This window comes from Perissodus microlepis, chromosome 1 (assembly GCF_051167445.1).
Source record: "Perissodus microlepis isolate ML-2025 ecotype Zambia chromosome 1, ASM5116744v1, whole genome shotgun sequence".
Classification (NCBI taxonomy): Eukaryota; Metazoa; Chordata; class Actinopteri; order Cichliformes; family Cichlidae; genus Perissodus; species Perissodus microlepis.
In genome coordinates this window covers 31,597,037-31,603,020 of record NC_140461.1, presented here as the reverse complement: position 1 = coordinate 31,603,020, position 5,984 = coordinate 31,597,037, and the positions used below count along the sequence as shown (strand labels likewise).

General features: G+C 43.9%; 1 pseudogene; it reads left to right on the top strand.

The window, feature by feature from the left end:
- Positions 1-3,790: 3,790 nt before the first annotated feature.
- On the top strand, positions 3,791-5,638 carry LOC146394095 (uncharacterized; annotated as a pseudogene).
- Positions 5,639-5,984: the final 346 nt, after the last annotated feature.

Below are 5,984 nucleotides of genomic sequence, written 5' to 3'. Positions count from 1 at the left end.
GCTGCATGTCTAAAATTACATTTGAACCAACATCAAAGCCACAGCTAATATGTGCATGCCGTTTATATATGGGTTTTTTTTATGTTTAGGTATATGTAAGGATGGATATGCAGCCCGTGATGCATTAGTAATATTGGAAAAGGAAAAGAAAAATGAGTTTAAGTCTCCTTCTTGCCAGTTTTCCATTTTCTTTTTGCTTGACAGAGTCGTGATAAAAGCCTGTGTAAATTAATTTTATATTTATGCATATTCATATTTCCATTATTTTTTGGGCATTTTCATAATTTATTTTTAGAAAATCTAAGTCAAAGATTTTAAAAATCTGCAGTAGCCTGTATATCAAGTATAAACATCCTACATCTGAAAAGTCATTCAGGGAGAGCAAAGTTGTGACACAGACCTTCAAATTTAATATGAGACTCTCTTAACACCAGCAGAAATGCAGTGGAAATGAAGAGTATGATGGGTGAAGAACAAATAACTTGCATTTCTCCTTTCCTCTCTGTTTGTGATTTTCACTTAGATGTGAATGCCTTTGTTGAATTAAATTTATCTGCCACATGTATTCATTTCCAAGAAAATTATATTTGAAGTTTCCTTTTCTGTCTGAACTGCAACCACATTACCATAATGCATCTTAGGCAGTTTCCATAGAAACAATCTTTGTGAACATTCCTTCGTAGAGCTGATGTTTTCCAGCATCTGACTTTTGTCATTTGATGAAATAACACTGCCAAAGTTACCTTCAATAAATGATAAATATGCAAGTAGCTTTAGTTACACAATGCATAATTATTATCATTATTTTGTACATTCGTATGGAGTCCGACCTTTCTTACAGTAAAATGCTGCTCGAGGGCCTGGAGATGTAGGAAAACCAGATGAAAAAACACATTTACATATTTAAGACATGTTAGCGTACTCCCTGAGTTTACTTGGTGTACCTCTCACCAAACAAATCATATCTTTCAAAAATACTTTTTTTTAAGTAAAGCTACACAAATTCTAAATGCAAATAAACAAAATCCAAAACACATTTAAAGTTGCTATGTATATAATAGTATAATAGTGGTTCAGATATTACATGTTTGCTCACTGTTATCACTCTCAGCTTTATTTATTTCTTTTCTTCCTGAAATGTTGTCATAATAAAAGTTTTAAGCTCAAGTGGTCTAGGTTGAGCCATGGACCCTAGAATGATGGTTTTGCACTAAAATGAACAGAAGTCTCAAGTTCACTCAGTTCTAATTATTACTGTTAAGGGATGCTTAATTGTTTTACTGGAAAAAAATAATGCCTTCTTTGTCCACACAAGAAAAAAATAGGTTGATGAATGAACAAAACCAGCTTTACTGTCAACCTCAAGCCTGGGACACTGGTAAGCAAACAGACACAGTGACAAACGGCAGTGCTAAACCTTTGTGGAAAAATATATCATAAAACTGTAGTAAAATACAATAAATATGAACATTTGGCTATTACTGTCTGATGCTAAACTGTCTTGCATCTACTTTATAGTGTCACTTTACCTGTATTCAGAGTACATGAGCCAATTAAAATGGTCTCTATCTTATATAGGTGTTACAAAAGTCTTGTGAATTTCAGGATTTGATGCGTCTGTAATTATTCCAATTAGGGGTACTACGCTTAAAGATAAGCCTATTACATTTGTATGAAGGCATTTTCAAAATACTTTTTAAAGGGCAATTTGTTGTTTAATTGAATCAGATAATCCAAAATTAATCCATATTAACAGTCATAATGCAATATGTGAAAGTATTTACCAAATGAATTATTGCTGCAGTTGCAGTGAGCAGAAGGTAAATTCATATGCTGGATCAACCTTGTGGAAGACATTTCAGGCTTATTGAATTTTTATTGATGTATGTTGTTCATTTCATATTCATATGTTTTTACTTTTGGCTTTATTGATAGAAAAAGCAGGGAATGTTAACTGTTCTCTAGCACTAGATGAGAGGACTTTGTGTGGACTTTGTTTTGACACAAAATAGAAAGAAAAAGAAGAAGAAAGAAACAGCCTCTCCCTGTGTTTGTCTATTACGTCTTAATTTCTGATGCTTAACCCTTGTGCAGCCCCGGGCCTGGACGAAAAAAAAAGAAAAGCGTCCGGGCGCCAGTCCCTCAGTGAGGTCCATGACCACTCGAGTGGCCAGGTTCTTTTCAAGAGGACCGAGCTTGTCAGGCTTGCTGGCGTACACCTGCATTTTCCACGCATAGCTGGACCGGGCGTCGCACGCAACCCATATCTTGATCCCGTACCTGGTCGGTTTGCTGGGCATGTACTGCCTGAACAGACACCTTCCTGTTGGTGAGATGATGAGACACAGGGAGACAGAGAGAGAGACAGAGTTCAGAACGTTTCCGAGTTTCACAAGCACAAAGGGAGAAAACCAAATAAAAGCCCTGAGCAAAAAAAAAAAAAATACAAAAAGTACAAGGAACTACATTGAGGAAAACAGAGTATCTGTCCCACACGTCCTCATCATCATCATTTCACACACACACACAAACACACACACACACAAACCTCTAAACGGCACCAGTCTCTTGTCCACGGTGACCTCGGGTCCTGATCGGTACATGAGAGTCAAGCGCCTGCACCACTCGACCCATCGCAACACCTGGCCTCTCTGGTCTCTCGGTCATTGAACCGCAGGGCGCTCCAGTAGGCCCAAAAGGTCTTGAGCGGCATCGTGGCTTTGAACATGGACCTGCCGCTCTCGGCGTCCCACAGGCTCTCGCAGGCCTTGCGACCTGTACACGCCGGCGAGTATCAGCAGCCCCATGTAGGCTCGGAACTCGGCGTGGCCCAGGGGCTTCCAACCGTCGATGGCGGTCCGGCGCCTGGACGCTTCCAGGTTGGTCATCACGATTGCGGCGTCCTCTATCGCAGGCAGAAAGTACGCCATGAACGAGGACACCTCGTCTCGGACCGTGGCTAGAGCCTTTGGTGGGTCCTCCTCGCTGTTCGAGGTTGCAGAGTTTGGGATAACTCGACCGTGACGATTCTTGTTCTTCTTCGTAGTCGTCGGTGTCGTCTTGTCGCTACCATCTTCGTGATAATCATCATCACCATCACCTTCGTGGCAATCGCCTACAGCTTCGTGGTAATCTACGTCGCCGTCTTCCCTGTAATTATCATCGCAACCATCATCACCGCAATCCTCAGCACCCCCCTCAGCATCATCCTTGCGAAGCTCGGCCTCCGAGTGCTCATGGTAGTCTTCCAAGTCCTGTTTCGAGACATCTTCCGAGTCATTGTCCTCATAAGTTTGTGTCTCGATCGCAACACAACCAGAGATTTGTGACTCGTGCTGAACACCCAATGTTTGCCATTCATGTTCCTCCACCTTGTCGTGTAGATTGACCCTGAATTCTTCTTCTTCTTTCTCTTCTTTTTCTGTCTTTCTGGAGAAGGTTTTGCGTTCGGACCTGTCTATTAAGTGACCACCGGCGACTGTGTTGTCCTCTGCATCTTTGCTGGATAGCCCTTGATAATGAAACATTGTAATAGAGCAGCAGGAGCAGCAGCAGCAGCGCTCAATGCGCCTAAGTTTCTTCCGCTAAAGGAGCCGCGCTTTCCCCAAGAGGTTTGTGACGCTGACACAGATGTTGATGCTGTTGATGCTGCTACGCGTCGATCCCTCCTCGGCTCCCACGGCCTGGTGCGGGACCTTTGTCGGTGGTGTGCGCTCTGTCTGTCTTTCTGGCTGGCTATTTGTCCGCAACCCCGACATGTTTAGTAACTCGTATATCGCTACCTTTACCGATGTCGCGGTGGGGTATTTCGCTACCCCGCATTATTCGCATCGAGGTATTTCGCTACCCCCGTCTCATTGCTTCGGGGGTATTTGCCGACCCCTTAGTAGTCGCGATGGGGGGGTATTTCGCCACCCCAACCCAGACTCGTAAGTTACGATAGCAAACCTTGATGTCTGGAGGGACCCCCAAGCGCCGCGGCAACAACTCTCAACTTCACATCATCGTCGTCATCATCATCATCGTCATCATCGTCGGTCCCGGGTTACACGTTAACCAGCCTCCACGAGGACCTCGGACTCTCCCTGCCTCCCAGTCCTCCTACCTCCTTCTCCTCGGTTCTCCTGTGCCTCGCTTTGCTTAGCTGTGTGGCCTGCGTATTACCCGAACACCGCCCTCCATTTGGACTTCAGACACTCCGTGCCTCCTCGTCCTCCTTGCTCCTTCTGTTTCGTTCTCATGCGCCCCGCTAGCATACGCTTAGGTCTGTGGAGGGCGGGTTTCGCGAACACCGTACACCGTTTGGACATCAGACTCTCTATTCCTCATCCTCATCTTTGCTGTTTTTTTTTCTTCTTCTTCGCTCTCACGCGCCTCGCTAGTGTACGTTTAGCTGTGTGGCCTGTCTATTACGCGAACACTGCCCTCCGTGAGGACCCCAGTGCCTACACACACACACACCGCTGTGGCGGCGGAGGCACGAGGAGGAGGATGACGATTAAAAGAAGGTCATTGCTATGCCTGCGTCGCGAAACCAGGCCTCGTTGTGTGTGCGGGGGAAACACATGTGATAAACAACCAGTTTGGGGGCATGGTTTATTCAAAGTGTATTTTCAGTGTGGTTTAACTTGCTAATCTGATCAGAAAGACTTTCCTTGAATGTCCTTAAATTTCACTTCTTTTTTTCTTTTCTGTCTTTACTTTTCCACACAAACCCTTTGAGAGCTTATTAAAAATGTTGGCGACGAAAGGCCGGATTCCAGGAATGCGTGCTGCTTGTGGTACTGGCGTTATGTGGACAAACTCGATACAAAGATAAAGTGGAATACCAGAATAACTCGTATGGCCGGGTTTGTCGTGAATGCATTAACGTGGAAAGCGTTCACGTACGCTGTCGTGTAAATCCCTATATTTCGAGAACATTTTGTTTGTAATGCATTTCAGTGCGTTCTTTCGACTGTATTTTTGTAATGAACGCGTATGGAAAAAAAATAATAACCTAGTGTAGCCTCTTTTTTTGCCTTTGTCTGCTTTTGTAAAAAAAAAAAAAAAAAAAAAATATATATATATATATATATATATATATATATATATATATATATGTATATATATATATATATATATATATATTTCTCGAATGAATACCGTCATTTCCCCAAACTCCGCAGCCTCTGCGACCCGTGAAGAACTAAGACTTGTTCTGGTCGGTAAAACAGGATCGGGAAAGAGTGCGTCCGGAAACACTATCCTGGGGGATGTGAACGCTTTCAAAGAGGACGTTTCGCCCGAGTATGTCACCGATTACTGTCTCAGAAAAGAGGTATAACCCGAGGACGGAAGAAAAATCGCTATGATCGACACTCTGGGGCTGTTTGGCACGACCAAAATGCGAGACAAGGTGAAAACAAAAATCGAGGAGTGCGTCGAACTGTCGGCTCCCGGACCCCAAGCTTTCCTTTTAGCGGTGAGCCTCAAGTCGAGTTTCACGCAAGAGGAACTGGATGCTGTGAAGTGGATTCGAGACAACTTTGGTGAAGATGTCTCCACCTACGTCATAGTTCTGTTTACGCATGGGGACCTGCTGCGGGACAGCAAGTCAGTGAAAGACTACGTGAAAGAAAGTAAACATCTACAATGACGCTGAGCTTGACGGTTGGGCATCTTCTTTATTCGTCGATACCGTGAAAACTGCAGTGTATCACCTACTCAACCTAGTGATCAACGAGTACCGCACCGACGCATGCGATGGGTGTAAGAGCAATCACCCCAGCCAGAGACAACATGAGTGTCTGTGAGTCTTGGAGGATGACTTTTACGCTGAACATTATTACAGCATCAGCAAAAGACTCCTCACGCCTCGTTTCATTCTTTCCATTCAACGTCTCCTGATCGCCCGCAACATCGAAGCAGACGACGTCAAAGTCGGCACCGCGGCAGAGACGCTGTTGCATGAGCTGAAATCAAAATCAAATTCAAAATTCAAT